A 10836-nucleotide genomic window follows, 5' to 3' on the forward strand; every position below is an offset into this window, starting at 1 on the left:
TTCCAGTCCTTCTTTTTATCACTTGCTCTGTTGATTTCACCTTCTTTCACTTTACCCTTAATTTCTCCTATCTGTTGCACAAGCAGTTCTTTATTTTCCTTAAGCTCATTCATAGCTTTAATTCCCCGTGCAGCAAATTCATTCTTCTCCTGCACCATTTTAAGCGTTTGATTTATTCAATTTATTTTTCTTCTTCTAATGCCACTTTGTGGAATCCATTTTGTGTATAATTTTTGCCTCTGATTTTTCAAAATATCTTTGCAAAACTATATTTAACTCCCTGACAGACAGCCATATCCCATTAACCAACCATTTCCCCTTCTTCTTCCTCCTCCTCCTCTTCTTCCTCCTCTTCCTCTTCCTCCTCTTCTTCCTCCTCCTCCTCCTCCTCCTCTCCTCCTCCTCCTCCTCCTCCTCCTCCTCCTCCTTCATGACATTATGTTTGTTTCCTCAAGTTCCAAGGCTACCTTTTATTTCTTTCCAAACATGAGAGAATGTTATTAACTGGAAGTAATCCCCAAGCCACTGATCTGAAATACTCACTGAATCAATCAGGGCTCCACTTCTCATGCGCTCCACTGTTCCAAACCATGCCGATGATGTCACACAATGTCACACAGTACAGTTCTGTACAGCTGAAGCTCAGCAAAAGAGAGATGTTTTCACTCACGGACATAGGGCCATCTCTTCCCTTCTGACTTGGTTCCTCTTCATCCTGGAGAAGAGTGACTAGTGGGGTGCCACAGGGTTCTGTCTTGGGACCGGTCTTATTCAACATCTTTATCAACGACTTGGATGATGGACTTAAGGGCATCCTGATCAAATTTGCAGATGACACCAAACTGGGAGGGGTGGCTAACACCCCAGAGGACAGGATCACACTTCAAAACGACCTTGACAGATTAGAGAACTGGGCCAAAACAAACAAGATGAATTTTAACAGGGAGAAATGTAAAGTATTGCACTTGGGCAAAAAAAATGAGAGGCACAAATACAAGATGGGTGACACCTGGCTTGAGAACAGTACATGTGAAAAGGATCTAGGAGTCTTGGTTGACCACAAACTTGACATGAGCCAACAGTGTGACGCGGCAGCTAAAAAAGCCAATGCAATTCTGGGCTGCATCAATAGGAGTATAGTATCTAGATCAAGGGAAGTAATAGTGCCACTGTATTCTGCTCTGGTCAGACCTCACCTAGAATACTGTGTCCAGTTCTGGGCACCACAGTTCAAGAAGGACACTGACAAACTGGAACGTGTCCAGAGGAGGGCAACCAAAATGGTCAAAGGCCTGGAAACGATGCCTTATGAGGAACGGCTAAGGGAGCTGGGCATGTTTAGCCTTGAGAAGAGGAGGTTAAGGGGTGATATGATAGCCATGTTCAAATATATAAAAGGATGTCACGTAGAGGAGGGAGAATGGTTGTTTTCTGCTGCTCCAGAGAAGCGGACACGGAGCAATGGATCCAAACTACAAGAAAGAAGATTCCACCTAAACATTAGGAAGAACTTCCTGACAGTAAGAGCTGTTCGACAGTGGAATTTGCTGCCAAGTAGTGTGGTGGAGTCTCCTTCTTTGGAGATCTTTAAGCAGAGGCTTGACAACCATATGTCAGGAGTGCTCTGATGGTGTTTCCTGCTTGGCAGGGGGTTGGACTCGATGGCCCTTGTGGTCTCTTCCAACTCTATGATTCTATGACTTCGCTTAAGGAAGGCAGGGAATGAGATGAAGGGACAGCAAGGTAGGAAGGAACCAGTTGTTTGATTCTGAAATGGCATGTAGCTGCAAAAAAATATCCTACCCAGTCCCCTCTCCCAAGATGCTCCAGAACAAGGGTGCCAACTGGAATAAAATACAGTGGTACCTCGGGTTAAGTACTTAATTCGTTCCAGAGGTCCGTTCTTAACCTGAAACTGTTCTTAACCTGAAGCACCACTTTAGCTAATGGGGCCTCCTGCTGCTGCTGCGCCGCCGGAGCATGATTTCTGTTCTCATCCTGAAGCAAAGTTCTTAACCCGAAACACTATTTCTGGGTTAGCGGAGTCTGTAAGCTGAAGCATCTGTAACCTGAAGCGTATGTAACCTGAAGCGTATGTAACCCGAGGTACCACTGTATGGGGGGGGATTGCACCACATAATCGATCTCAAGATGCAACATTCAGACATGCACCATTTGAATGGTAATGTCCATCAACTTTGGAGAGTGGGGCCTTGTCCCCTCAAATATTTTATGGGGGGGGGGCAAAGGGACCTCAGCTCCTGGGAGTTGACTCCGATGCTTCAATATCAAATAGTCCTGAAAATTATAGGCCTATAAACCTTTGTTTGACCAAAGCAATGTGACTGTCTCTTTACTGACAAACAGTTTGGGGATTGCTATTTAAATACAGCCAGCAGTTCATTATCATTTGTGTTTCTCTGCTGAGCTTTTACCCTTTTGTAAATCCACTTACATCCTGGATTGAGACATTCCCAAACCTGCCAGGTCACCGCTGCTTATCTTTCCCATGACACCCTGTCTTCTAATCTTCCTGGGGCCATGTCAGTACATTTCCACATAAAGCAATTATTCCAACTGAATGGAGATATTCCTCCCCCTTTCTCCCACAATGTTTTTTTTTTTGGGGGGGGTGGGATGCTGTGTGTGAGGTGATGAAACTATTAGCAAGGTTTAAACACAGACAAGTATGAGAGATGCGTGGCGATTTTCTCATGCAGAATAGAGTCCGGGACCACGGACTGAATGTTAAATGGACCATACCCTAAACATAAAAACAGCCCAAACATGCCTGCTTGATTTATACCAATGCTTATTTTCTCTGTCTGGTCAAAGGTTTAGGCACTTCAAATAGTTCCCAGGGCAACATGACTGCCACAGACTTTAAAGAAGCTTCAAGGCCTAAAATTGAATTACAGTACGCTTAGCTTGCGGTTGCTAGGGAAACTCACAAGACGGAGAGAAAGTTCCTGGCAATTCTTTGCTAGGTGAAATGAAAGCTTTATGGAAACTTTGCTGGGACAAAACTCCACTGGGAGTTCATGGCCATCAGGTCCGAGAGAACAAACTTGTATGAAGCAGATTTGACAGAGAAGTACGATGAAGCCAGGTGTTTTGAACGTGTTTCATTTGATGGCAGACCTTAGGTAAAGGTCAAGGGACCCCTGACTGTTAGGTCCAGTCGTGGTCAACTCTGGGGTTGCGGCGCTCATCTCGCTTTATTGGCTGAGGGAGCCAGCGTACAGCTTCCGGGTCATGTGGCCAGCATGACTAAGCCGCTTCTGGCGAACCAGAGCAGCGCACGGAAATGCCACCTTCCCGCCAGAGCGGTACCTCTTTATCTAGACTCATTTCAGTCTGGCTTCAGACTTGGGTTTAGTACTGAAACTGCTTGGGTAACTTTGATTAGTGACCTTTATTGGGAGAGAAGAGGACTGGTATCCTATGGGTTCTCCTTGACGTTGCACCAGTGACCAGTACCATTGACCCATACCTAGTGGTCTGTGCTTTGAGATTGGTGGGAAATAATATTTTTATTATTTATATCCCATTTTCCATCCCAAAGGAGTCCAGAGCAGCAGTTCAGGGCTGCCTGCTGCACCACCCATACTGATAATACACAGCAAAAAGTTCCCATCTTTAACACATTACAGGAGTGCCAACTTGGACTCGCAACCGTTGGTGCCAGGGGCTGTAGGTGCCATGCAGCTTGCATAGCCCTGGCACCAACATTTGTGGGTGCCTAACTGGGCCATAAAGAAGGCTGATCGCCGAAGAATTGATGTTTTTGAATTCTGGTGCTGGAGGAGACTCTTGAGAGTCCCATGGACTGCAAGAAGATCAAACCTCTCCATTCTGAAGGAAATCAGCCCTGAGTGCTCACTGGAAGGACAAATCCTGAAGCTGAGACTCCAATACTTTAGCCACCTCATGAGAAGAAAAGACTCCCTGGAAAAGACCCTGATGTTGGGAAAGATGGAGGACACAAGGAGAAGGGGACGACAGAGGACGAGATGGTTGGACAGTGTTCTTGAACCTACTAACATGAGTTTGACCAAACTGCGGGAGGCAGTGGAAGACAGAAGTGCCTGGCGTGCTCTGGTCCAGGGGGTCACGAAGAGGCGGACACGACTAAACGACTAAACAACAACAACAAACCCCTTCATGGGGAATTTTATAGGTGCTCAGGCACCCAGGGCCCTGGGTGTTGGCACCTATGACCCATTAGGATTGCTCTCAGTCAATGGGGAAAGCATTGACCTCATCTTAGCCATCGCAAAAAGTCAGGTGTTGAAGCTGCAGATTTATGATACTGAATTATATAGTCTTACAGCATCAACAGTGCCAACAACGAAACAGGCGTAATTCAAAAAATATCAGTCAGCTTGCCAAATGATATCTGAACTTTGCAGGGTATAATTTTTAAAAACGGAGCTGGTGAGCTAGTACGAAATTACAACCCTCGAGGAACCAGCAACACCCACTGGACTTATTGCACAATATATTGAAATTAAGTGTAATTGGAAAAAGATGGGTGTGAGGGTAGCTGCAGAAAATCCTAGTGTGTGGAGGGGGGGGGGACATATAAGAACCCATTTCCTTTAATAATAATGTTATGATAAGGTTGGTTTTTTTAGGCAAGTGAAACCTTTATTTTCATTCAATGGTCTATTGCTTTTGGGCAGGAATGCCTGGGGCGCTCATCTTATGGGCAAAGGCTGGCTCGGAGTTGTATAATTTCTGCTTTATTACCTCCACCGAATAGGTTCTGGGCAATCCAAAAATAACTTGAAGGATTTGGTCATAAGCATCCACTTTGGGAAATAGTTGTCTTCAGATTTCAGGGAAGGGTGGGAGGGATTTTGCAATCCTGCCTGAGCGCCTGAAATGGTCTCTCCCCCCCCCCTCCACTCCTTCAAGGGGAGCTCAGGCTGCACTTCTGAGTACACTCAGCATATTGAGAGAGGAGGGAGGAGGAGAGGTCAGGTCGGGGTGGCAGAGGGGGCAAGCGGTGGCAGACCCGCACTGTGCTGGACTGGCGGGTGGGGGGCAGTTGAGGAGGGAATAATAATAATGATAATAATAATAATAATAATAATAATGATAATAATACAGTGGTGCCTCGCAAGACGAAAAGAATCCATTCCATGAGTCTCTTCATCTAGCGGTTTTTTCGTCTTGCGAAGCAACCCCATTAGCGGATTAGCGGATTAGCACTATTAGCGGTTTAGCGGCTATTAAAGGCTTAAGGGATTAGCGGATTAGCTGCTAAAAGGCTATTAGCAGCTTAGTGCCTTAGAAAAAGGGGGTGGGGAGCGGAAAAAAACCCCCAGGAATCGCAATACATTTTCGTCTTGCAAAGCAAGCCCATAGCAAATTCGTTTTGTGAAGCACCTCCAAAACGGAAAACCCTTTCGTCTAGCGGGTTTTCCGTCTTGCGAGGCATTCGTCTTGCGGGGCACCACTGTAATAATAATAATTTATACCCCACCCATCTGGCTGGGCTTCCCCAGCCACTCTGGGCGGCTTCCAACAAATTATTAAAATACAACAGTCTACTAATCATTAAAAGCTTCCCTAAACAGGGCTGCCTTCAGATGTCTTCTAAAAGTCTGGTAGTTGTTGTTCTCTTTGACATCTGGTGGGAGGGCGTTCCACAGGGTGGGCGCCACTACCGAGAAGGCCCTCTGCCTGGTTCCCTTGCACTTGGCTTCTCGCAGTGAGGGAACCTCCAGAAGGCCCTTGGAGCTGGACCTCAGTGTCCGGGCAGAACGATGGGGGTGGAGACGCTCCTTCAGGTATGCAGGACTGAGGCCGTTTAGGGCTTTGAAGGTCAGCACCAGCACTGCAAGAGGGAAGGAAGGGAGCGGCTATTGTCATTCACGCCCGGCCAGGCTCCTTGTCTGCCTGTTCAAGCAGGACAGAGGACACTTTTGTCCAAAAAACAGGACGACCCCATTTTTTCTAGTCTAATAATTTTTTATTAATTTTCATTTACAACAATCCAATCAAAGCCACATACATACGATACCAAATCATAAAAGAGCCAATTTATTCAATAACACATTATACAATTTTGTTTGGCTCCCCATGCTCTGGTTTTCGGGGGTTGATATTCTTACTTCGCCCTGCTCCAAAACTCTTAGTTAGTCCAAATGCATCCGTTCCGACACATCCATTAACAGCCACTGATCTGGTGACTTTCATTCGTATTTAAATATTCCATGTCCATTCATTTTGCAAGGGGGCTTTCATCCTGTGGATTTCTGTATGAAATATTTGTTTTACATTCATCTTTTCATTTTTCTGTTGTAATCCAACGTCTTCGAGAATTTCCCTTTACTTTTGCTTTCTCAGGGGACTGAAATTCTCACTGCGACACACACACCATTCGCCATTTTGCTTATCCAAGGCAATTAGAGATGTGGCGTTTCACCAACATCCCAGGCAGATATCCTGCTTCTTTCATCTGTCATCCGACAACTAACAAGCTGGTATCCTTCCAAAGTCATAAGAAATAAGTGCTCCATGTACCCCATTTTTCTAGGGATGGGTGGCAACCCTATACAGGACACTGCACCCACAGCTACCCTGCTGTCTGTCGTTGTCCCTGGAGGAAACAGTAGTTTTGATATCGCCAGGAATTTGAGCTGTCAAGATGTAAACGCTTGCCTCTAAGGAACCCCGGTGGTCCTGGCATATGTTGCTTCCCAGTTAAGCCAGTGAGTTTCCAGCAGCTTGCTTGTGCCTTCTGTGAAAGAGAAGCAATAAAGAAACAAAACTAAGATGTGAATGTGGGCGGTAGCTAGCCAACAAGGATGATTTCAGAACAGGTCATTAATTTTTCCCCCTTCTTAATAAAACTGTGCTGGACCCGGGGGGGGGGGGAGTACTGAGAGGCGTGGTCTGAGTCCGGTCCTGGGTCAAGGATCTGGAGACTGTCCACCAAGGACAAAGCTGGGTCCAAAGCAAGAAGCTGGGCATGGTCGGGAACTCCGGAAGAGCAGGTCTGGGTGCTGGCAGAAACAGGTTTCCAACGACGTTGCTCCCGCAACCTGGGACTGGGCTGACTGGCCTTTATCTCCTCTGGGGCCTAGGGCAGTCCCGGCCCACAGGTGACTCGCCTCTCCTGGCCTGGAGGCGAGCACTCCTCCTGAGAGAACCCAGTTCCCTCCGCCTCTCTGCCCTGAGCCTCTGCAGCTCAGGAGAGGCTGGAGGGTTACCGGACCCAGAGGCAGCCTCACCTTCCCCTGACAGGGCTGGGAGAGGAGCACCTGCAGGCAATGGGTTTTCAATCACCCCCGGAGCCAGAGTGGATTCATCTGGTGTCTGCTCCTGAGAATCCGGCACAGGTGCGGGCCTTCATATTCAAGCCCCTGCCCCGGCTCAGCCGGCCCTGGAGGCGGGGACTCCTGTGCAGGCTGGGATTCCTCCGGTTCAGCCTCTGAATCAGATTCCCAGGCCATCACACCAACGTTCAGTTTTCTCAAAATTCCCAAAGCTTTGGTTGTCACTAAGAGAGAGAGAGAGAGAGAGAGCAGTTTTCTCCCGTTTTCTACGAGTACCAATGGGCAAGATGCTGTCTTCAGTCACTTTCTTTACCTCTTCTCATTGAGACGAGCCAATTTAGCAAACATCTTGCTGCCAAGGGGGTGGGGGGGTGGGAATGCTTGCATTTTGACATAGCGTACTCAAGTCCAATCCTGCACCTATCTCCGCCAAGTAAAGCAATGAGGGAATCTGTGGGATGTGATACAGTGGTACCTCGCAAGACGAATGCCTCGCAAGACGAAAAACTCGCAAGACGAAAGAGTTTTTTGTTTTTTGAGTTGCTTCGCAAGACGAATTTCCCTATGGGCTTGCTTCGCAAGACGAAAACGTCTTGCGCCTTTTTCTTAAAACCGCCAATGCATTCCTATGGGAAACCGTCAATGCATTTCCTATGGGAAACCGTGCTTCGCAAGACGAAAAATTCACAAGATGAAAAAACTCGCAGAACGAATTAATTTCGTCTTGCGAGGCACCACTGTACATTAGTAGCAGTCAAGTACGACATTCCTTGTTATCCTAGAGTGGACATGCGGGGGAATGTATGCTCCAGCCAGCCGAAAACTTCCTCTTTCCTCCTGGCTGAGACATATTCCCTTTGCATGTGACTAGAGGTGGGCATGACCTTACCTGTCCAGGTAATGAAAGGGACAAGGCATGCAGCTCTCTCTCTTTCTCTCTGACTTCCTCCGTCGTTGGAGCAGCTTTTAGCTAGAAATGCTTTCAGCCAACAGAAGCCACTGGGATTATCCCCATATGGGCTAGATCCACATGTATATAGTAAAGGTAAAGGTACCCCAGACCATTAGGTCCAGTTGTGACCGACTCTGGGGTTGCGGCGCTCATCTCGCTTTATTGGCTGAGGGAGCCGGCGTACAGCTTCCGGGTCATGTGGCCAGCATGACTAAGCCCCTTCTGGCGAACCAGAGCAGCGCACAGAAACGCCGTTTACCTTCCCGCCGGAGCGGTACCTATTTATCTACTTGCACTTTGACGTGCTTTTGAACTGCTAGGTTGGTAGGAGCAGGGACCGAGCAACGGGAGCTCACCCCGTCGCGGGATGTGAACCGCCGACCTTCTAATCGGCAAGTCCTAGGCTCTGTGGTTTAACCCACAGCGCCACCCACATCCCCCACATGTATATACTTTGTAACTAAGTCTGCCTTCAGGGATCACACTGTGAACTGATGATGTGAGTAAACTTTTATATACTTTAAACAAGATTTGACATGTTTAGTCATTTAAGAGGGATATAAGGGAACTTACCAGGAACCTAATTGTGAGAGGCTTATCCAAGCCTGCAACCAGCTATCTCCTGTGCGTTTAAAAGGGGAATGTAAAACTCTGCTAAGTAAAGGAACTAGAGCAAGTTAGGAAGGATATTAATAAACAATATATCCTTTCCTGCCTCCCTGAACATTCCCACAGAATCGCCAGGGAGTCCCCACAGCTTCTTCAAGTTTGGGGATTTATTTTTAAATCCTGCTTCCTGGCCTTTGGATGAACAACCAAGAGGGGGCAGAATGGAAGCGTTATGGTGATGCCATTAAAGTAAGGTTACCAGATTTTTCCCAATGAATCCATGGAGACTTTCCAACTTCAATAGATTTTGTACGTGGACTGATCTGTAAAGCCAGGGACTGTCCCCGGGAAACGGGGACGTCTGGTAACCTTACATTACAGGCCAAACTGCATGCAACAGGCAGTTCCATGGTTCTTCCTCCTGGCAATGTGGGATTGGATTGGTTTTCTGAACAAAAAGCAGCTGCAGAACACTGGAATCGGGAGCAAAGGGATGAGAAGGGGCCATAGCTGTCAACTTACAGATTTGAAAATAAGGGGCCAGCAGCCTTGAAAATAAGGGACCAGCAGCCAAAATAAGGGATTTGGGGTTAGCTTATGCAGAAATCCACCACTGATGGAGCCAGGCTGCTTTGGCTGTGACTGACTGTGTTTTTCAGGGGGTTGAACTAGATGATCCTAAGGGTCTACAACTCCCACCAAAGAAAAGTGGCAGACAAAACTGATGAATGATGTCCAGATGGCAAAGCTTATAGGCAGAATTAGAAACCAGGAAGAGGACCTCTTTAATAAAGAATGGGGTAAGTTTATAATTTAGTTGAAAAGCTATTGTCAAGAGTTACATATATTGGTAGGGTTGACAGAAAACTTGTAAAAATTTGAACTATGGATGGACAAATAATTTACAAAAAAAGAGTTATGAAAGTGATGCAGAGGGGGAAATCACTACATTAAGATGCTGCACTGGTTGGAGGGGATGCTAAGCAGCTTGTCGGGGCTGCCGTCGTCCTGGCACAAGGAGTTCCATCGGCCCTTCCCTGCCCAAGAGGGGGGGAGGGAGACAGACTCTCACCCACACCGCCCGTGAGCCCGGCATGAGGCGGTTGTGGTGCCACGGTGGCCGCTGAAGTGCCGCCCTTCTGCGTTCCTCCCCATCTCTTCCTCCTCCCTCAGGCCGCCTCCGGCTTCCCCTGGCAGCGCGGCGGAAGTCTCGCAAGAGAGGGGCTGCCTGCCTGCCCGCCGCCACCTGTCTCCTCATTACGTGCCCCTGAGGGGAAAAAGGGGGAGACAGAGACACGGCAGCTCGTGCGCACGCTCTCTCTCATGGCGGAGGACCCCGAGCCGCTGCTTCTCTCCTGAGCCGGGCGAGCATGAAACCCGGGAAATTTAAGGGACATCATCAATAAGGGACAGCAGCGAGACACAGCGCTGGGATAAGGGAGTTTCCCGCCAAATAAGGGACGGTTGACAGCTATGGAAGGGGCTGCTTATGCCTTTCCTGCCTTGCCCCATGTCTGCTCAGTAATGTGCCTCTCCTTCAGCAGCCTGCCTTATAGCAGGCATTATAGCAGGGCCAGTACTGGACCTCTGCTCCCCGCTCACACAATTGCAAGCACTCATTCATTCGATCATTCATTTATAAATCAGTTGATCAATCAAACTCAGTTTAGCCTAGTAGGTTAACATTGCTATTTTTACTGCATCCATTGACTGCCAGTGCCGAGGAATCTTAGGCACCATGGGAACATTCAAAAGTATTTAATTCTGGACAACAATTTTAAGGGGAAAGAAAGGGGAATTTTCCTCTTCTTGTCTTTGAGGTGTAAACTGGAAATGTCTTACATGCTAACTACTGCCATCTCCGTCATCAGGGACCATTTATTGACTGTATAGGCTATTATTAATTATTATTATTATTATTATTATTATTATTATTATTATTATTATTATCATCATTAGTAAGATCCATCATTCAAGTTCATGATA

At 47.2% G+C, this 10836-nt stretch overlaps 1 long non-coding RNA gene across 2 annotated transcripts; it reads left to right on the forward strand.

The window, feature by feature from the left end:
• Positions 1–1697: 1697 nt before the first annotated feature.
• Positions 1698–9998, forward strand: LOC310677768. Of its 2 annotated transcripts, XR_014511428.1 has the most exons (3): positions 1698–1743; positions 6358–6494; positions 9510–9998. It is a non-coding gene; the product is annotated as an uncharacterized lncRNA (long non-coding RNA). The 2 variants fall into 2 exon arrangements; XR_014511429.1 differs by lacking the exon at positions 9510–9998 and having other exon boundaries at positions 6358–6785.
• Positions 9999–10836: the final 838 nt, after the last annotated feature.

Source organism: Podarcis tiliguerta (assembly GCF_965153285.1).
Source record: "Podarcis tiliguerta genome assembly, chromosome: 5".
NCBI classification, from domain to species: domain Eukaryota; kingdom Metazoa; phylum Chordata; class Lepidosauria; order Squamata; family Lacertidae; genus Podarcis; species Podarcis tiliguerta.